At 39.9% G+C, this 22,446-nt stretch overlaps 1 protein-coding gene across 6 annotated transcripts in view; it reads right to left on the reverse strand.

The window, feature by feature from the left end:
• The window catches only part of MBD5 (methyl-CpG binding domain protein 5), a 185,803-nt gene that overhangs the window by 72,949 nt on the left and 90,408 nt on the right, over positions 1–22,446 (reverse strand). The window contains exon 3 of one of the 6 annotated variants that reach the window (XM_061608836.1): positions 15,663–15,810. The exons of the other annotated variants lie outside the window; for them this stretch is intronic. The gene's annotated coding sequence lies outside the window, so the exon portion shown is untranslated. The remainder of the gene's footprint in view (positions 1–15,662; positions 15,811–22,446) is intronic. 6 annotated transcript variants of the gene reach the window in all.

Below are 22,446 nucleotides of genomic sequence, written 5' to 3' on the forward strand. Positions count from 1 at the left end.
AGATATGGTCTACCCTTTTCTGTTGGATGGTTTACTAACAACAGGTAGGTATTGTTATTATTTCTTATGAAACTTTTGAGAAAAAAAGTCTAACAAATGTATTTTTGTATTTGTTTAGGAACAAATTACTGGTGCTACTCTTTGACAATAGTCCCTATCTCCAACCTTGTGCCACACTGTTGCTAACAACCAATATTTTGTTAGTTGTTTCTGACATAGTATTCTTGAAATTGCATTTTATCAAATTTCAAAGGCAATAAGGGTCTTAAGTGAGGTAATTATGGCATTAGGCAAATGTAAGAGAAGGTTTCTGTCCTTGAGACATGTGTTTGCTTTTTAGAGCTTGGTTTCATTAGAATCAGAGGATTTCTTGATTTCCAGAAACAAACAGCTGTTTCTGAAGATTCAAATAATATTAAAGGGAAGCAATGTGTCTTTATTGTCTGGGAAATATTTATAGCATTAAGCTACCATCCATAAAGATTCACTTGGAAAAGAAAATATTCTACTTCTGACTGGGAGTCAGAGGAGCAAAAAAAAAAGTGTGTGTGCATGCAAACACATTTGAATGCATTGCAACATAGTGAGATAGAATGCCTAATGCAAAACTTTGCTAATAAAGACCAGGAATTTAGACAGCATCTAAAATGAAAGAAGCCCTGAACTTATATAGTAAATATAGTTTGAACAGTTGCTGCGTTAAATGCTTCTAATGCTTATTTTAGTTAGTTAAATTGACTCAGCAGAAAATCAGAGACTGAAGAAATGACACTGTAGTACAGATAAACTACTCAGGCCATGTTTTGATTATGAACATATGTTGAATTCATCTGCAGTTTAAAAAGCAACAGCAAGGAAATTAAGCTAAAAATTCAAATCCATAGGCTAAGCATATAAAGTTTTACTTGAAGATACACACAGCTTTTTTTGTGGCATAGCTTTTCAGGGAACATATTTATAGTAAATTCAGTTGCCAACAGTGTGTATAATCACATGAAATTTAGTTGTGACTAAACCTACAATTGTAAACTCCAAGGAAGCATACATAGGATCAGGATACAGATTCCACTGAAATCAATGCAAGTCCAGCAGTGCTTACATTTCTAGAAAAAGAAATGCAAGGATTAAAATCTGTTAGGAATGATTGGCCGCTTATCAGGAAAATTCCCAATTCTGAAGCATGGTGAGTCGTTATACTTAATCCTGAGTAAATAAAATACTGGTTATTTCTTACATAATTTTTTTAAAAATATGTTTTAATATGTTGTTCACCACTTTGGGGGCCTTTTGTCCAAAAATTGGTTTATAAATAAACTATAAACTAAAAACTATAAAACTAAAACGCACTCTGCATAGGCTCAGAGATACTGGGCCATTTTTCTTATGTGCTAGGGTTCAACATAGCACTGAACATAGAGCCCTAACACAAGCTCTGAAAACAAGCATTTGTCTATGATGTTTCAATCTCACTGGTTTCAAAAGGGATTTATTTGCAAATAACTTTAGTTGTATGTTTCTGAAAACACATATTTATTGTATTCATATACTAATAACAATTCCATTTTCCCTGTGCTCATGCAGCCAAAACCATACAACTTGCACACAAAAGAGGTACAAGCAAAAGGGTAACTCTGAGGTACACACAAGCACACAAAAACTGCAGAAAACATCCTAAGAAGGGATCTCCCCCCCAAAAAAACCCAGGCACATAATGGCACATAATTATGAGATACAGGAGGTGGGGGGAAGAAATCTGATAACTGAGTGGGAGGGGGAAATACAATGGAGTAGTTGGAAGAGACACACAGAGATATATGAAGGGTAGAATGGACCATTGTTTGGATAGGTCACTTCCTGGTTCAAACCAGAAACTATTGTTAAATGTCCCTAATGACAGAAATGAGAACTGCTCATAGAAATCAATGGAGTAATGCAAGATGTTAATGTAGTTAGGCCTTGGTACCAGTGTGTCCATCAATCCCTCCCCCATCTCAAAAAAAGACACCCAAGAGGTAGTAGCAAAGAGAAGAGTTCTTGCTCAGTTCTTAGTGTAACCCCTCCCCAAACAAAACCTTAACAGAAATTTCAAAGCAAATGCAAATCATTCTCCTATATGCTGTGACTGCTCTGCAGTGTCGCATGCACTGAATACTTCAGGTCAGGTTCTTAGCGGGATACCACAAACTATTGTCCAGAGATATTCAATCCCTATTGCAAACTGGGCTGAAGCTGACAGAGTAGTATATAGCAACCCTACAGTGCAGTTCACTGTTACAGTAGGGCCCCACTCTTACGGCAGGTTACGTTCCAGGCCCCTGCCGAAAAGCAAAACCCGCCGGAAAATGGGACATAGAGCGCAATCAGCTGTACAGTACAGCTGATCGTGGCAGCTGGAGCGCGGTGGCTGGAGCTCCCCATGCTACAGTTGATCAGCTATAGCACGGGGAGCTCCAGCCGCTGCGCTCTAGCTGACAGCACTTGGTCCCTGAAGCTCCCCAACCTCCAGCCTCAGCTGTAGTGTGCGATCAGCTGTAGAGAGGGGAGCTTGAGGGGCCAAGTTCTGTCAGCTGGAGCACGGCGGCTGGAGCTCCCCGCGCTACAGCTGATCGCCCCGCTGGCACCATATTAGCAGAATGCCAAAAAGCGGGGCCCTACTGTACATACTTTTGTACATTGGTGGGCTTGTTGAGAAACAGCAGTTTTTGGCAGTCTTACAAGGTAGTCTGACCAGTCTGGTCTGGAAATGTGGTGGCCAGACTGCTGAAGCAAGCACATGGCCAACAACATGTGACACCACTCTTAAAACATCTGCACTGGCTGCCCATTCACTACCAAGCCTGGTTGTATTAATTTACAAAGCCCTGAACAAATGCATGGTCTTTCAGTAAAGGGTATCATAGGAACCACCTGAACTCTCATATCCCAGCTTGATCATTGAGATCATCTGCAGGAGTGGCCTTGGTTGGTGAGGTTCATTTCACATTGTCACAAAATCAAGCCTTCAGTGTCTTCGGCCCACTTCTCTGGAATGCTCTGCCAACAGAGATTCGGCAGGTGCCTCCTGTTTTACATTTTAAACGGCTGCTGAAAGCCTTTCTGTTCTGCCACGCTTATGCAGGCAATTAAGATGTCTTTTTGCAATGGTTGACCTTCGTTTTTACTGTATTTTTAATGTTTTTATTGTATGGTTGTTGCTTTTTAACTTGTTGTAAACCACTTTGAAGTTTCTAATGAAATAGTATACAAATATATTTATAAATAAATACATAAATATTTCAGACAAAATGTGAGGCTACTCCCAAGTAAATCAAGCACTCAGTTGGATGCAGACGTTTCCTGCTCATGGTCACACTTTTAAATGTTCAAACCTGAAACCCAAAGCTAGTTGAAATAAGACCTAAGTTAGAACAGGAGCTCCTATCTTTGATGCTAACTTTTATTTTTCAACTGCGTCAGCCGAAGATAATACACACAGCACTACACTACAACATTTTGTTGTAGGACCCTGCTTATCTATATAATCTAATTATCTAAGCGGAAGGCACGTCAAGCAAATCCTCATCACGACCATCTTCCATCTGGAAACCTATGTCCTCAATGTGGGAGGCTGTGTGGATCCAGAATTGGCCTCCACAGTCACTTACAGACCCACTGTTAAACACCTTATCTTGGAAGACGATCTTACTCGGCTACGAGTGATCGCCAATGAATGAATGAATGAATATAATATTACTGATCTGAGTCTTATAGTGCTTGGTTTATGTAGCCAAAACCATACTATCTACACACAAGAGAGGTACTGTCACACTTGAGGTAAAGTACAAAGACCTGTAGAAATAACGGCCCCATAACTCCCTAACCCTATAAAACCAAAGGGAAGCAGACCCACTGTTAAACACCTTATCTTGGAAGACGATCTTACTCGGCTACGAGTGATCGCCAATGAATGAATGAATGAATATAATATTACTGATCTGAGTCTTATAGTGCTTGGTTTATGTAGCCAAAACCATACTATCTACACACAAGAGAGGTACTGTCACACTTGAGGTAAAGTACAAAGACCTGTAGAAATAACGGCCCCATAACTCCCTAACCCTATAAAACCAAAGGGAAGCAGACCACTTAGGAGCATCCCCAGGAGAAATCAAATAATTTAATGTAGCTAGGCTGGGGCACAAGTGTGTCTACTCCGACATAAGAGGACACTCCACACACACACAAAAACCCAGCACAGGCTGAGCATGCCCAGTGGGCATAGAATACTGATTGACTGTTGGGGTGGGGAAAAAAAAGTAAAACTGGGTGGGGGGAGAACAGAATGGAGTGACTGGAGCCCTGAAAAACAAGCATTTCACGCTACAACATTTTGCAGCAGGGTCCCACCTGGGTTATGTAGACTACGGGGAGCTCCATCTATTACTAAGGACACTGTTCAACAAAATTCTTGCTCTAGCAAGAGGATTTCCCCCCTCTTCTTCCCCCACAGGTGCACTCATAAATCTGCTCCAGAACATTGGGGGGACTCCAAGAACAGATTTAGCAGTCCGGGGGGGGGGGGAGAAGAGGACATTCTGTTGCACTGAGGAAAATACTTGCACTGATTGAATATTCAACTTAGTGCTACATTTAATACAACTCTAAGGGGAATGAGAGTCACTTTCTCTACTGGAGAAGATAGGACGAAGACATAAGAAACCCATTTGTACAATGCTGCAGTACTGTCAGCTATGTATTAAGGGTATGGATCCATTAAGCTACATAGTTAAGAAGTGCCTTACTTATGAGGCAGAAAATAAAGATCAAATAAAACACAAATTTATTTTGGTCATGACAGCTTTTCTGCAGGTCATTAACCTAAATACATGGACTTTCCCCTTCTTCCAATATCCTAGTATAGAAACAAACATGAAGGAGCTCATTTTTATTTACATATTTAAAAAAAATTATCAGACGACTAGATACACCATCACTGAATCTGATCCGCTGCTGTTAACACAAACATCTTTTTTACAATCCTCATAAACGTTTCTCAGCTTTGAAATGTGCAATATAAAACCCATTTTTGAAAATTGCAGTCATGCAGGGAGAACGAAAAGAATTAAATAGTATAAAATTACTTTAAATTGTCTTGCTTTGCACCAAAAGCAGTAATAGTGCAGAGAAATAATAAGTTGTTCAGACTCAGCCTCTGTGCAATAAAATGTCAAAAATATAGCGGGATAGCAAATTAAACCTGTAAAATATGCTTTTGTGCTAAACTACCAAGTCATGTGACCAAGCTATTTTTAGATACAGACAGTGTGCTGTTCTGAGAGTTATTTACTGAAACATTCAGCAAATAATCAACAATTTCATGAAAAGTCTGCATGAAAGAGTATTTTTTGCAGAACTGGTAATATATTAACACAAAATTAACTCTTTGGAACCTTGTTGAATTTGTATTATTATAGGTGAGTTCATGCTGTTTAACAAAAATGTTTACCGGAAGATTACTGTGGGACATCCTTCACAGTAAGTATGTTGAAGGCTATAGTCACACAGCCATGGGTTTCAATTGTCTCCCCTATAATACTAGAGCATTTTTCATGCCCTATGCCTTCCACTATAATGTGTTCTGCCCGTGAGTCCCCCACCTAGTTGCAATGATTCTGGATTAGATTTAAACAGTTAAGTCATGGGTAGGGTACCTTTTCTGGCTGGTGGGCCAGATAGTTATCTCCCTATCCTTTATCAACGTAGGGGAAGGAGACCTGGTTTCTACTGAATGGAAACCAATTCCCCCTCCTCAAGAAAGGTGCACTTCTACCTGATAGACTGACAGCTGACAAACAGTTGGGAGTGTGCCCTGCTCCAGTGAAAGAACATTTAGGAGTCCACTTTAAGCTCTCAATTTTTCCTTTGAACCCTTACCCTTACCTATCCCACACCTGATATCACATATGACATCAAGTTTAGGGCATGGGGGTATGGCTTCCCCAAAACAGCCTGGTGGTTCCAATGGGGAGGTCTGGTCCAGGGCCTGGAGAATCCCCATCTGAGTTATGTGAAGCCCAAATCTTTTCCAGAAGCAATATGCAGTCTCTACATAAATCAATGTAATTTGATCATATACATATATTAGAATTATGTGTATTTGTACACTACAGATAATTATGGAACACATAAATAATTATGAATTAATACTTATGAATCTAGAGAATAATTGCTTCCCCCAATTTTAGCTTACACAGTAAGTTCTATATTGGGATGGGGAATCTTTTTCAGCCTGTGGGCTACATTCTGTTGTGGGCAATATTCTGGGGGCCATATGCCAGTGATGGCTATGGCTAGAGGCAAAAGCAGCTGGGGCAATAAATATATTACAAGATTATATAGCTTAATCACACAAGTCCAATGTGACTTGCAACCATGGTTAATCTCACTTGTGTTATGGGATCAAACTGACCAAGAGAGGTGGATAAATTTGCTAAAAATGTGTGAATTCCACATTCTTAAATAAAGTCAGTCACCCTGTGCTGTGTCATGCCCCTTTGTCACTTACTTTTGTGTGTGTAAGTTACAGTATATCTGCTGATGATGTTGGGGTCATTTTTATCCCAACTGTATGGAACGGGACACTGGAAGTACTACGGAGCTAGCGTCCTAAGGATCTCCAAAACAATGTTAAAAATTATTTATTATTCTCCATGTGCATAGAATACTGTACATGTGTTTCCTCCCATTTGTTGTGAGAGAAGAGCATACAGGGTGACATATCACATTATTTTCTCACAAGAAAAGGCATACTAGAGGTGGTGTCACTCTGTTCATCAAAGAGTATAGCGGAAGCTCTATATAAAGTGTCTCAGTGTACCATGGAATCAGATATACTGAGGATATGACTACTGTTCGTCCCTTCAGTAAAATATACAGCACTACAGTTCACACATCCTTTAGCTTACAAGATTGAAAAATGTGATAGGTTTCCGGTCTTCCAAACAACTTTCCTCACTTTAGTGCCTGTTTAGGAACCAGTACTGTATGTGCTGGTTTTAACCCTTAAGGGTGAGCTGAGGTGAAATGCAACCGGGGAAGGTTTTTTGTTCTCACTTATATCTGCCTCGCTTTCTATTTAATTTTTTCTGTCTGTTCTACCATGTTCTTCCTCCTCAGTGTTCCTTTCCCTGGGGAGTCTTTCCATTTGCTTCCCTGGGTGGTTTTTGAGCCATTTTTCCTTTCATCATTCTTTTATTTTTTTCTCCTGATGCCTCCCCCATTTCCTGCCCTTTCTCCTCTCCGATGGCTTTTCTCTAGAGGTCGTTTATCACTCAAGTCTTCTCAGTTTGGGTTACTTCTCAAGGCCTTTCATTATTGTTTGTAGAGTTTAATTTGTTAGCTTATTCTTCCCTCAATGTTACCCTTCCTGCTTTTCCCCTTCCCCTTCCATCTGTCAGCCACAGCGTCAGCAGTTTTGCTTCAGCCACAGCGGCAGTTTGTGTTTCTCAAGCATTTTTCTTTTTTCTCCTCCATTGACCTATATCTGTTCCCAGTTTTCTCTTTCTGCTCCCTATTACTGTTTTTATTTGCTTTGGTTGCTGCTTCTGCCCCGATCCTCTTACTCTTTTCATTTTTTAAAGATGTTTTTTATTTTTTAATATTTTTTAATATTTTTATTAAACTAGAATACATCTACTATTACACTCATCGAAAATACACGTTCATATAAGAAACACAATAGAAATCAAATCTCATCATCTTACCAAACAATTTACAATCCAGAGACCTTATAATTGTTACATTCATTACACTTATATTACAATAGCTAATATTTCAATAATTCAATGAATAGTAATTAGACATTAATCAATTAATAAAATTAAAACTTTATGAATTAGAACTAGCAATTTGTGTCAGCAGATAATTTATTCCTAAATCCCTTATACCCAGCTCTCTTTTAACATAAGCTTTCATTGGAGCCCTTTTTCCATTTCCTGTTTCAATGTTTTATAAGGTTGCAGCAACACAGTAAATTTTATATTCTCCAATTGTTCCCAAATTCTCCTAATCAGTTCTATTTTCTTTGGTCCTTTTTTCTATTTCCACATTTGAACGAAGAGTATCCTCACAATTGTTATATAGAATCTGTGACTGAAGTTTCTTAACACTCCTTTGCCCCTCTGTGTAATTTAAAAGATATAGCAAAGGATCTAAAATTGATTGAATGTTGAACATCTCTTTAACTATTTCTTCCACTATTCTTCAAAATCCTCTTGCTTTTCTAAAGCCCCACCACATATGCAGAAAATCTCTTTTCTGCTCCTGACAGATCCAACACTTTCAATCTCATCTTACCGATCATTTCACTTTTCCAAGGGGTCTAACACCATTCAGTTGCCGTCTTTATACAGTTCTCTTTATGCAATGTGAAAACTGAAAAAATGGACTGCCATACTTCTTGGGGACTCTCCATATTTAGATATTTATTTTATTTTTGCATAAAACTATGTGGACTTATTCTAGATTTTTTCTTAATCATTTGGCATGTCTTTTATAAAGATCTGGATCTCTCAGTCTCTGAGAACATCTCAATTGGGTCTTTTCCCTCCAAAGCTCTTGATACCTATTCAGCTGATGGAAGAATGTTCTTACCTGTGTAAGTGGGAAAAAGGGGGAGGCGGAGCAGTCTCATTTTGACCTAACTTTTATTTTCTTGACTGTTTTACCTCTTTCCATGGCTGAAAAGACTCTGTGAAATATCCTTCCACATTTTAAAGTTTCCTAATTGACCCTTTAAGTTAAATCTTTCATCATCTATAAAAGAAGCCCGGGGGGGGGAGTTTTAGGTGATAATAAATGTTTATGTCAGTTCCATATTTGCAAACAAATAATTATATATGTTTCTCCTCTCTATATAAGCTTGCTTGCTTGCTTCCTTATTTATTTATTTGTTATCCCCCCTTCCTCCCAGAAGAAGCCCAGGGCAGCAAGCAAAACACTCTAAAACATCTTAAAAACAGACTTTAAAATATATCAAAGTAAAACATCTTTAAAAACATCTTTTTTAAAAAACATTTAAAAGATCTTAAAAAGCAATTCCTACACAGATGGAGACTGGAATGAGGTCTCTACCTAAAAGGCTTGTTGAAAGAGGAAGGTCTTCAGTAGGCACCAAAAAGGTAACAGAAATGGTGCCTGTCTAATATTTAACTGGAGGGAATTCCAAAGGGTAGGTGCCACAACACTTAAGGTCTATTTCCTATGTTGTGTGAAACAGACCTCCTGATAAGATGGTATCTGCAGGAGGCCCTCGCCTGCACAACGCAGTGATCAACTGGGTATATAAGAGGTAAGACAATCTTTCAGGTGTCCTGGTCCCAAGCTGTATAGGGCTTTGTACACCAAAGCCAGTACCTTTAACTTGGCCTGGTAGCTAATGGCAGCCAGTACAATTCTTTCAGCAGCGGGTTGATACCCTGTCCCAGTGAGCAGTTGTGCTGCTGCATTCTGCACCAGCTGCAGTTTCTGGACCAACCTTAAGGGCAGTCCCACATAGAGCGCCTTACAGTAATCCAGCCTGGAGGTTACCAGTCCATGTACAACAGTGGTCAGGCTATCCTGGTCCAGAAACGGCAGCAACTGTCTTACCAGCCAAATCTGGTAAAAGGCACTACTAGCCACTGAGGTCACCTGGGCTTCTAGTAACAAAGATGGATCAGGAGCACTTCCAGACTATGGACCTACTCTTTCAGAGGGAGTACGACCCACTTATCCACAATAAGTTCCTAATTTCAGTTATACCTGAAAGTTCTTCCATATCATTCCACTATATCAGTGAAATTAGGCAGCTGTGTCAAAATAGCTCAAGTCAGGATGCCTAGCATGCCCCGTCTTTCTTTCCTCACTTTTTTTTTATACTCTGGGTTCTTTCTTTTTCCATATAATTTTTTCTATAATCTTTTGCCCATATGTTACAACTGATGTTGCCTGGGTACTAACAAATTTTAAATTAAAAAATAAAATTCTAGGGACGACATTCACATTTATGATATTTATTCTGCCCAGGAAAGAGTTACTTGCCTTATCCCAACTTGTCATCTTGAACTTGTTTTTGGAGATTGTGATGGTTGATCTTGTCCAGCTCCTCCAATTTTGATGTCATATATATTCCCAAGTACTTCACCTTTTTACATATTTTAATTTGTTTTACCCAACTCTCATTCTTAATTTTCTCATTTCCAAGATTTAGGGGAAGTAGTTCACTTTTAGATACATTTATATCTTGAAATTCTGGCATAATTATGCAGTTCTTCTCCAAGCTATTCTGCTGATCTTTCCACCTCCGTTAAGAATATTACCATGTCATCAGCATACAGACATATTTTATAATTAGTGTTCCCAATATGTACTTTGTAACTCTTTGTCGTCCAATTCTTGCTGCTAATCTTTCCAGTGACAGTATAAAAAGCACTCGAGACAGGGGACATCCCTGCCTTGATCCTCCTTGTAGGCGCAATGTACATAAGAACATAAGAAGAGCCTGCTGGATCAGGCCAGTGGCCCATCTAGTCCAGCATCCTGTTCTCACAGTGGCCAACCAGGTGCCTGGGGGAAGCCCGCAAGCAGGACCTGAGTGCAAGAACACTCTCCCCTCCTGAGGCTTCCGGCAACTGGTTTTCAGAAGCATGCTGCCTCTGACTAGGGTGGCAGAGCACAGCCATCACGGCTAGTAGCCATTGATAGCCCTGTCCTCCATGAATTTGTCTAATCTTCTTTTAAAGCCATCCAAGCTGGTGGCCATTACTGCGTCTTGTGGGAGCAAATTCCATAGTTTAACTATGCTCTGAGAACTGTCCGTTTATTCCTACTCTCTGCTTTCTGCTTCTTAACCAATTCCTTATCCACAAGAGGACCTCTCCTCTTATTCCATGACTGCTAAGCTTCCTCAGAAGTCTTTGGTGAGGTACCTTGTCAAACGCTTTTTGAAAGTCTAAGTACACTATGTCCACTGGATCACCTCTATATGCTTGTTGACACTCTCAAAGAATTCTAATAGGTTACTGAGACAGGACTTTCTCTTGCAGAAGCCATGCTGGCTCTGCTTCAGCAAGGCTTGTTCTTCTATGTGCTTAGTTAATCTAGCTTTAATAATACTTTCTACCAGTTTTCCAGGGACAGAAGTTAAGCTAACTGGCCTGTAATTTCCAGGATCCCCCCTGGATCCCTTTTTGAAGATTGGCGTTACACTTGCCACTTTCCAGTCCTCAGGCATGGCGGAGGACCCGAGGGACAAGTTACATATTTTAGTTAGCAGATCAGCAATTTCACATTTGAGTTCTTTGAGAACTCTCGGGTGGATGCCATCCGGGCCCGGTGATTTGTTAGTTTTTATATTGTCTATTAAGCTTAGAACTTCCTCTCTCGTTACCACTATTTGTCTCAGTTCCTCAGAATCCCTTCCTGCAAATGTTAGTTCAGGTTCAGGGATCTGCCCTATATCTTCCACTGTGAAGACAGATGCAAATAATTTATTTAGCTTCTCTGCAATCTCCTTATCGTTCTTGAGTACACCTTTGACTCTCTTATCATCCAAGGGTCCAATTGCCTCCCTAGATGGTCTCCTGCTTTGAATGTATTTATAGAATTTTTTGTTGTTGGTTTTTATGTTCTTAGCAATGTGCTCCTCAAATTCTTTTTAAGCATCCCTTATTGTCTTCTTGCATTTCTTTTGCCAGAATTTGTGTTCCTTTTTATTTTCTTCATTCGGACAAGACTTCCATTTTCTGAAGGAAGACTTTTTGCCTCTGAGAGCTTCCTTGACTTTGCAGGTGAGCTTTGCAGGTGAGCTTTATCCATTAAGAACCAGGTCTGATGTTGGGGAGCTATACATCAGTGTTTCCCAAACTTTCCCCCCAAGAGACCACTTGAAAATTGCTGAGGGACTCCATGGATCACTTCATGATTTCTCTGCCTGCTGTAGCAATTGTAATGTGATGTGCTAGATCCTGTATAATTTTAATTGTTACAGAAAGCTGTGGATCACCTGGATGAAGTTTGTGGATCACTGGTGGTCCACAGACCACAGTTTAGAAACCTCTGCTATAGATGGTATCTATCCATTTGGAAAATTTAACTCAGAAATCAAATCTCGCCATACATTGCCTCAAGGAAGTCCACTCTAGCCTGTCAAAAGCTTTTTCTGTGTCAAGGCAGACACCTGGAACCTTGTTCTTACTAGAAAAATCAATTACATTGATTAGCTTTCTTATATTAGATGTTAAAGACTGCCCCTTGTCACAGCCTGTCTGGTCAATACGGATGTATTTAAACATGTTTTTATTTAGCCTATTTGTTAGAATTGTTGTCAGTAACTTGTAATCAAAATTAAGCAGAGTGATACATCTATAGGATTTTAAATCTTCTTTGCCTGTACTCTTTTCATAGATTAATATGATTTTCCCAGATGACCATTCCTGTGGAAGAGCTACTGTATTATGAATTGCTCTTATAGCTGCTGTCAGTGGATCTAAAATAATGTCAAGGTGCCTAAGTGCCTTTCAGTGCAATTTTCATAATAATGTGGAGTGCATCCTTGTCTCCCAATCCCCGTGGTATAATGAGCTTCTATTGTACTTGGAATATTGTGTACAGTTCTGGTTGCCTCAACTCAAAAAGGATACTGTAGAGCTAGGAACAAAAATGATCAAAGAATTGGAGAAAAAACTGCCCTATGAGGAAGGTTACAACCCTTGGGGCCTCTTAGTTTAGAGAAAAGGTGAGTAATGATAGTGGTGTATAATATTATGCATGGTGTGGAGGAAGTGGATAGGGATAAGTTTTTCTCCCTCTCATATAATGCTAGAATCTGAAACCATCCAATAAAGCTGGATACTGGACGATTTGAATCAGGAGAGACAAAAGAAAATACTTCACACAACAGTGCTTCATTAAACTATGGAATTTGCTACTGTTACGGTTCCCTAAGCCATGGATCACATGCCATCTGAGGCGTGAGTTCCCAGCTAACAAAGTGTACCCCTCTGCACAGTCCACCCTTCCCATATCAAGAACTTGCTGCCACCAGGAGGGCTATTTCTAGAGAGCTGTCCTTTATCAACCAGCCTAAACAAACAAAACCCTTCCTGTGTCTCCCCAAGAACACCTCAAAGTAGCATGCAATTTGGCTTCAGATGTGGGTGGTGAGTAATGGGAGTCTACAAGGTTTTAATTAAATAAGACAAAAAGTTTGCTAAGTTGAAAATAAGACGTTTTAGGGGAAAGATATTCTATGGAAAAGGTACAGAAAACCAGCATAACCAGCAATGGAGCAAAAATAACAAATGAAGGATTAAATGCTCCATCTCTCCCTTTCTCTAGTACATTCCAAAGGCTTACAAACATAAGACCTCTTGTTGCATTCCATACGATTGCAGTAGTCTTCTTGCCACGTCTCTCCCAGATGTACAAAAGCTTAGATGTCTCCAGAATTCTGCCTTGCAATGCCCACCTCAAAGCCAGCTACCTCTAAAAATAGCCTCTGTCTACCAGCCCCTTCCCAATCACAGGCTCTGCCCAGCAGGTTACTGGCACCAGGAAGTATTCTCAGCTCAGACAAGAGATGTGACCTCCTCCTTGAAGTTCCCATTGCCCATTTGAGCTCCAGGTCACATCAGGTATAGCAAGTTAACCTTATAATCCCCAAATCAACATGCAAGCCAGAGTTTAAAAGCAAGGTCCATACTGTCTGTTTCAGCAAAGTCCATGTCCTTCACAGCTCTCAGAAGATATGGTGTTGGCAGCCAAGTTGGATTTCCTTAAAAGGGGATTAGACAAATTTATGACTATCAATGGCTACTAGCCATGATGGCTATATTCGACTTCCACTGCTGCGGCAGTATGCCTTTGAATACCAGTTGCTGGGGATCACAAGCAGGGAGTGTGTTGTATTCAGGTTCTGCTTGCTGGTTCCTCATAGGTATCTAGTTGGCTAATGTGAGAATGGGATGAAGGACTAGATGGGCTATTGGTCTGATCACCAGGACTCTTCTTATATCACTTCTTTCCCCCCAACCCCTCCTTTAAAAAAAAAAAGCAAAAAACTTGGGTGAAATCCACCAAGTATTGGTTCCAGGGCTTCAGTGTATCAAAGCTGGCTTCTCTGGTTGCAGGAGAGTTATGAGAAAGTCCTGCAACTGCACTCAATTAAGCAGCAGGCTGACCTTGCTGTTAGAGTAAGGACCACACCTTTTCTTTCAGTTGTTGTTGAAGCAACAATAGCAACTTGGCTTCATGCACTCTCAGAAGCCTCAAGTATCTTTTGGTTTTGCTGCCAAACCAGTGAGAATGCACTTCTCTTACCATTTTGTTGAACTACTTCTGCTACTTTGGTCTGACAAGTCCATTCCAGAAAACAATGGTCTTGGCCTTTATAAGGTCAAACCTCAGCACATCTTTAGTTCTGTGACTGCTTTGTTCCACCCTGAGCAGGACTTAATAGAACTTTTGTGCCAGCCTTACTGAACTGAATTTCGTAAGTGAAGAATCAACACTCAGATAATCATCAACATCTCAGATATAATTCATACTTATGAAAAAAGGAATTCCAACTTCTTGCTACAATTCCTCTCTACTTCCAAATAATACTGCCATTAGACTGCAAAGAACTTCATACCAGAGCACAATGTATAAAGTTAACACATTTGGGTTCCCACCAACTTGGTTCGTTACTCAAATTTAGAAAAGGAAAAACACCTTTTCAGAGAAATTATTTCATCCTTAGTGTTTAACTGCACAAAGGAACTTCTTGTGACAACAGCCATTAAATCACTTTTAAAAATATCACATTACATATCACATTGCAGTATTTTTATCAAGTGATTAAATGCTAGGTTTATCAGACATGGGGGGGGCATTTCCCCCTCCCCCCCAATAAAGAATTCTTCAGCTGCTGTCCTTTTCAATCCCCAAAAATGATGTAGCTGACAAGGAAAAGATGCTTTCATTATTCATTATGATGGTATTATCTATGGATCACCAAGCTGATTTTACTTATGTAAGTTTCTTATGCAAGAAACTATCAGCAAAGGTATTGTCTATTCACAAATTTCTTTGTTACAGAGGAACTCAGTCTTGCTATCGATTGAAACTATACCCTCTAACCACAATATCACCAATGTGGTGCCTATAAGACCTCTGCTTTACTCGTGCACGCACACGCAAAATGAGAAGGATACAGCCTTAAAAAGTACATAGAGAGTAAGAGTGTCATTCTTCCTTACTTCTTCCCTCAACGGTATGTTTTCCAGGCTGACTTCAGCTCCTAAGGAGCCATGCAGGAAAAAGGGTAAGCACCCTGGAAAAATGTTGAAAAAGACAGGCAGTGAAAAGGTGAACTTGGGGAAAAATGTGAACGGGGGGGGGGGAGCAGCAACCAGTCTTGATGCAAGAGTAAGAAAAGTGAAGTGACCCAAAGGGGCAAAAGGGAAGGGAAAGAGTGGAGTGTGCGCATGAATGTTTTCCCTTGTGTATTGGTGCTGTTCCTCTCTCTTTCTCTCTGGATCTGGATGTCCTGGAAAAGAGAGTTTGTTTTCTGCGAAATGGTCCCCCCCCCCCCGTGACTGGCCAGGCCCATTATGGCAAGTACTCTGTTACAGTATTCTCTACAGATTTCAAATCTATAGCACCTGTTGGTGTCTGTATGGACCGTCTGCCACGAATGCTTCGGCATCTCCTGAATTGCTGGAGGGAATCATTGAATCTTCACAGAAAGCTTACTCCATAACTGTTGTTTACAAATTCCTATGGAATTTTTGTAAAGTAGAAGTTCAGGAGCTTACAGAGAAATGGAATAGGGAATTAGAATGTGCCATACAACCTTGCTTTAGAATCTATACCAAATGTTTCCTTAGACTTAAAAATGAGATTAATCTGACAAAAAGTAATGTTTGGGTATATTGGACTATACAACATCTTTATAAGGAAGGCACTAAAACAGATAGATGTTGGAGATATAATTCTGAAAATGCCTCAGTATATGAGGTATATGATGTGGCCATGTGTCCATATATTCTTTTCTGTACCAATTTTGTACTGGCAAAATTATTGATATTTGCAAATGTTCATTTACTTTTAAATTATATTCCTGTAGTATAGGGACTAATGACAGGACAACAAAAGTGGACTTTGCAAGCCCTTGTGGTCACCAGGGGCCTTATACTTTGAGCCTGGAAGAATAAACACCCACTGCCTATATTAGGCAATGGTCTGAGGACTTCATTGTCCTTGCTACATTTGAACACATTTCTTATTAAAGTCAACTTCATGTGTATACATTTCTGGACATTAGGATGGCTTGTACTGATTTATATGTTTCAGTTAAGATGGATGTACTGATGGTTACTGTATTCTATATGAGCTGAGGTTTCTTTCTTTCCTTCCCCCCCCCTTTCTTTTTTCTCACATTTGTTATAACTATAGAGATGTAAAGCATTCTGGTTGTATACAAAATGCCTTACTCTATATATCTGGCTCCTTCTATGCATAGCTACCACAAGCATGCACAATCAATAGCCCTTGGTCAATCAATAGCCCTGGCAAGAATAAAGCACCCTGAAAGAAAGAGTTTTCTCTACCTTTAGACAGTAAACAGTCATTAACATTAGTAAAAATTAGAAGAAGCTGAAACGTGCAGCTTACCAGATCCCTAGCGTCCTTCTCCCCCTCTGTATTTGACAACAGTAATTCCTCCACCTACATTCATTTATACCTCCCCCTATTTAATACCAATGAAATAAGCTGTTGGTAAAAGTCAGACTTTGTCTGCACCATCTCCATATGTTTGAATCAAGCCTGCATTCTAAGTAATCCTTTCATATTTTGCAGTAAACTATAGATTTTTTTTTTGCCTGGTTGCTAATTCTCCCTTGTGTAGATGAAACTGACTGTAATTTGACCATCAGCACACCATGACTTTGAGGTAGAGATCTAATAATACTGTCGGTTGAATTGACATATATGGATGCATGTTGATACATGGTTGAGGACATGTGGTAACACCTTAACTTCCATTTAGGTACCAAGCAAGAATACATATCAAACATATCATCATTCAAGGGTTTGAATACAAAGTGACCTGCAGTTTACATTTTTCAACTTATTAAAGCACCACAGCTTTATTATACTATTCTTTGGGAAAACACAGGTATTGGTAGTCTAGCTTCAGAACTAGGGATCACTAAAAGAAAAGGCATGGGTGGAGAAACAGGCAGTGAGTCTAAAAACACTTAAAGATCCAGGATGGGGCTGAACTAATCAAAATGCTTCCTGCATTCTACTGTTATAATGGAAAGCAAACAATCTCATAGTTAAAATTAACACAAAACACAATGGAAGGAAAGACACACACACGGGAGGGGTCAAAAGAGTTCTAACGAGAGCCTCTGCAGTTGTAAGTCATGAAGAATGGTCTTGAAGAGGTCTATATGGTACAGGGATCACCAATATGGTGCCTGTGTGTGCCAGTATGCCCTAGGGTATCTCCAAAAGGTCTCAGTAAATATCCCTAAAAATCCACAATATATAAAAGACTGTTTGCTCTACCTGCTCAGTTACCATTTACACTGGGTTGGCCTCTCTTATATCCACCTCTCCTCTGTTAGAGCTTCTCTTGGTGAGCAAGTAGCGCGGTGGCTGATATAGGTGCTTCCCCTCCATTGAAGGAAGTGGCTGATGGGGGAGCATGTCTGCATCATTTTGTGGTTCTGTCTCTTTTTCTGCTCTTTTGATATGGCATCTATTTTTTTGTTACAGCACACACTCCGCATCGGCTATTTTGCTACTGGCACCCACAACACTTTCTCAACATTCCAAATGTGCCCACTGGTATTGGCCTGAAAAGGCTGGTGAGCTCTGATATAGTACATCTCCACAGACACCACCCCCCAGCCAAAGTTAAGGGAACATTAGAGATATACGCATAATTGTTTTTGTTTTAATTCCTTGAACCTGCATTAACAATGACTGTGCTGTATTTTCAACCACTAAATCCCCCCCTCGTTCCTATCACTATATTTCAGTTTGGGAGAAGATTCATCTCCAACAGAAAAGCCTAAATATTTATCTTGAATAATGCCCTTAACATGTCTAGGCAAGTTTTGGCCCTTTCAAACTGGGTCTGCTATTTTTACATGCAAAAAACTAAGTCTACACTAGGGTGGTAATCCTAAGAATTTAGCTGGGAGTAAGCCCCCTTGGGTTCAGTGCTCACAGAGCGTTCATCTCTGTAAACATGCACAGAATTGCACCAAGACAATCCAGATTTTGTACCAAATATCACAGTAAATCAAGTTATGTTAGTTAAAATGGAATTTTGAGAATTGTATGCATTCTCTGAATTGTGTGTGGGGTTTTTTGTATAATTTTTTAAAAATATATTTACTTTACAGAAATCTTTAGGTAAAACCTTGTACATATATCAGTCCAACAGCAACATAATCCAATATAAACAATATTCAATAAAAATATAGAAACAAAGAGGGCACAAGATCTCTCGAGGAATGAATTGTGTGGTTGTGAACTATATTTAGCTTGTAAGAATAACATGTTATCTCAAGTTAAGCACTGAACTTAGATAAGAATATTAGGGTAAATGCATTACAGATTTTACTAATGATTATGGAAACCAGTATGTGTAGGTTCTATATTTAGTTTGGCATGATTTACTCTGAACTCAGTAATTTAGTTTTTGTAGATGTTTAATTAACCTTGAGATATCAGCCAAGTAGCAAGAGCTAAGGTGTAGACCAGAGGTAGCCAATCTGGTGCCCTCCAGATATTCTTGGGCTTCAACTGCCATTTGCCCCATCCAACATGGCCAATGGTCCAGGATGATGGGAGCTGCAGTCAAGCAATATGTAGAAGGTACCACATCAGATAAGAGTGAGGGAAAATACCTGGAAGCCATGACGAAGGGGTAGATGCAAGTCACAGAAGCTTATCCTAACCTGCAGAACACTTGACATTGCCAGCATGTTCTTAAAACACAAAAATGGAAGTTAGAATTCACAGAATTCCACACAAAAGGCCAGACTTCACCAAATTCCAGGACAAAGATAGCTGCAGGTTTAAAAGAAGAAATCCAAAGGATGTTTCCAACCTGCATGAAGATGACATCCACAATTTCAAGACACAGGCACACTAAACTGCAGAAAATATTATTTTTCTGTCAACACTAAAGTGATCTGATTCATGTAGACCTACAACATAAAAGTGTCCAACTAAAGCCTATTGCCCTAACAAACCAAGGAGTGCAGAATCAGCCTCCCACATATATAACCAATGCAGATACACAATAAGGGATGCTAAAAAAGAATTTGAGGAGCACATTGCTAAGAACATAAAAACCAACAACAAAAAATTCTATAAATACATTCAAAGCAGGAGACCATCTAGGGAGGCGATTGGACCCTTGGATGATAAGAGAGTCAAAGGTGTACTCAAGAACGATAAGGAGATTGCAGAGAAGCTAAATGAATTCTTTGCATCTGTCTTCACAGTGGAAGCTATAGGGCAGATCCCTGAACTTGAACTAACATTTGCTGGAAGGGATTCTGAGGAACTGAGACAAATCGTGGTAACGAGAGAGGAAGTTCTAGGCGTAACGGACAATATAAAAACTAACAAATCACTGGGCCCGGATGGCATCCACCCGAGAGTTCTCAAAGAACTCAAAGGTGAAATTGCTGATCTGCTAACTAAAATATGTAACTTGTCCCTCGGGTCCTCCTCCGTGCCTGAGGACTGGAAAGTGGCAAATGTAACGCCAATCTTCAAAAAGGGATCCAGGGGGGATCCCAGAAATTACAGGCCAGTTAGTTTAACTTCTGTCCCTGGAAAACTGGTAGAAAGTATTATTAAAGCTAGATTAACTAAGCACATAGAAGAACAAGCCTTGCTGAAGCAGAGCCAGCATGGCTTCTGCAAGGGAAAGTCCTGTCTCAGTAACCTATTAGAATTCTTTGAGAGTGTCAACAAGCATATAGATAGAGGTGATCCAGTGGACATAGTGTACTTAGACTTTCAAAAAGCGTTTGACAAGGTACCTCACCAAAGGCTTCTGAGGAAGCTTAGCAGTCATGGAATAAGAGGAGAGGTCCTCTTGTGGATAAGGAATTGGTTAAGAAGCAGAAAGCAGAGAGTAGGAATAAATGGACAGTTCTCCCAATGGAGGGCTGTAGAAAGTGGAGTCCCTCAGGGATCGGTATTGGGACCTGTACTTTTCAACTTGTTCATTAATGACCTAGAATTAGGAGTGAGCAGTGAAGTGGCCAAGTTTGCTGATGACACTAAATTGTTCAGGGTTGTTAAAACAAAAAGGGATTGCGAAGAGCTCCAAAAAGATCTCTCCAAACTGAGTGAGTGGGCGGAAAAATGGCAAATGCAATTCAATATAAACAAGTGTAAAATTATGCATATTGGAGCAAAAAATCTGAATTTCACATATACGCTCATGGGGTCTGAACTGGCGGTGACCGACCAGGAGAGAGACCTCGGGGTTGTAGTGGACAGCACGATGAAAATGTCGACCCAGTGTGCGGCAGCTGTGAAAAAGGCAAATTCCATGCTAGTGATAATTAGGAAAGGTATTGAAAATAAAACAGCCAATATCATAATGCCGTTGTATAAATCTATGGTGCGGCCGCATTTGGAATACTGTGTACAGTTCTGGTTGCCTCATCTCAAAAAGGATATTATAGAGTTGGAAAAGGTTCAGAAGAGGGCAACCAGAATGATCAAGGGGATGGAGCGACTCCCTTACGAGGAAAGGTTGCAGCATTTGGGGCTTTTTAGTTTAGAGAAAAGGTGGGTCAGAGGAGACATGATAGAAGTGTATAAAATTATGCATGGTATTGAGAAAGTGGACAGAGAAAAGTTTTTCTCCCTCTCTCATAATACTAGAACTCGTGGACATTCAAAGAAGCTGAACGTTGGAAGATTCAGGACAGACAAAAGGAAGTACTTCTTTACTCAGCGCATAGTTAAACTATGGAATTTGCTCCCACAAGATGCAGTAATGGCCACCAGCTTGGATGGCTTTAAAAGAAGATTAGACAAATTCATGGAGGACAGGGCTATCAATGGCTACTAGCCATGATGGCTGTGCTCTGCCACCCTAGTCAGAGGCAGCATGCTTCCGAAAACCAGTTGCTGGAAGCCTCAGGAGAGGAGAGTGTTCTTGCACTCAGGTCCTGCTTGCGAGCTTCCCCCAGGCACCTGGTTGGCCACTGTGAGAACAGGATGCTGGACTAGATGGGCCACTGGCCTGATCCAGCAGGCTCTTCTTATGTTCTATGGCTACAATCCTATTCATACTTATCTGAAAATAAGTCCCAATGAACTTGATGGGGCTTACCTAAAAGTAGGCATATAGAGGATCTCACTGACAGGGCCGGCTTCAGGCATGAGGGGCCCTTGGGCATCAGCTTGCCCTGGCCCCCCGGTGGGTGTGCGTAGTTATAGCATAGTAAGAAACTTTAATAGTATGAACAGATTGCTGTTGAAATTTTTAAAATGATATCCTTTATACATAGTTTGAATAAAAGCAATGATTATTCATAATCTTGGAGATGCTCTTTTGGCTATGCTACACATCTACGCTGCAGAGTTAATTTACTAGTAACAATAATTTCTATGAATTGAAAGAAAAATATCAGCAATGCAGCAGACTTTCACCTAGGTTTTTAAAAACTAGGTCATGTAGGCAAAATGAAAATAGTAGGTAGAAATAGTTCCTAATAAATCTATTCTGTAGCATAATATTTACTGTATCTCGATGTGCATATAGAACATGAATTTTACCCTCTAAGGTAATATAAATTCAAATTGTACCTTACTATAAATTGACATTTAATACATGGAAATGGAAGTGTACAATGGATTTGCTTTTTGAAAGCAAACGGCTCTCTGAAACATTACTCTGAGCTTCATAGGCACTGCACACAGCATGCTATCAGCAAATATATATACACAGAGAGAGATCCCAAGAACTGTGGACAGAGTTCTGCATTTGTAGTGGAGCTTCCTGATCTCCTTATTCCTGCTGCATCCATTAATACCCTCACAAAAGTCCCTGCTGAGACTCAATGGCATGTAATGCGGCACAAATGGATGCAATGTATATGGCAGCCTCAGTAGAAATGAAGGACCCTGCATGAGTTCAAATGTCTTCCAATATGCAAGGAAGAATTTGGACTGAAGGTATCTAGTGTAGAGATCTGCTGCTTGATTTGGTATAATCTAATACCTAGCCTATCAATAACTGTGGTGGCATTAGATATACAGGCACATATGCCTTCAAGCATCCTGCTTCCATCTTTAGAAACTGAATTTGTGGTCTACTTACGTATGCTCTTTTCACTCAGTGCATAACTAAACTATGTATTTCACTACCACAAGATGTAGCAATGGTCA

Source organism: Rhineura floridana, chromosome 2 (genome assembly GCF_030035675.1).
Source record: "Rhineura floridana isolate rRhiFlo1 chromosome 2, rRhiFlo1.hap2, whole genome shotgun sequence".
In the NCBI taxonomy this organism is placed as follows: Eukaryota; Metazoa; Chordata; class Lepidosauria; order Squamata; family Rhineuridae; genus Rhineura; species Rhineura floridana.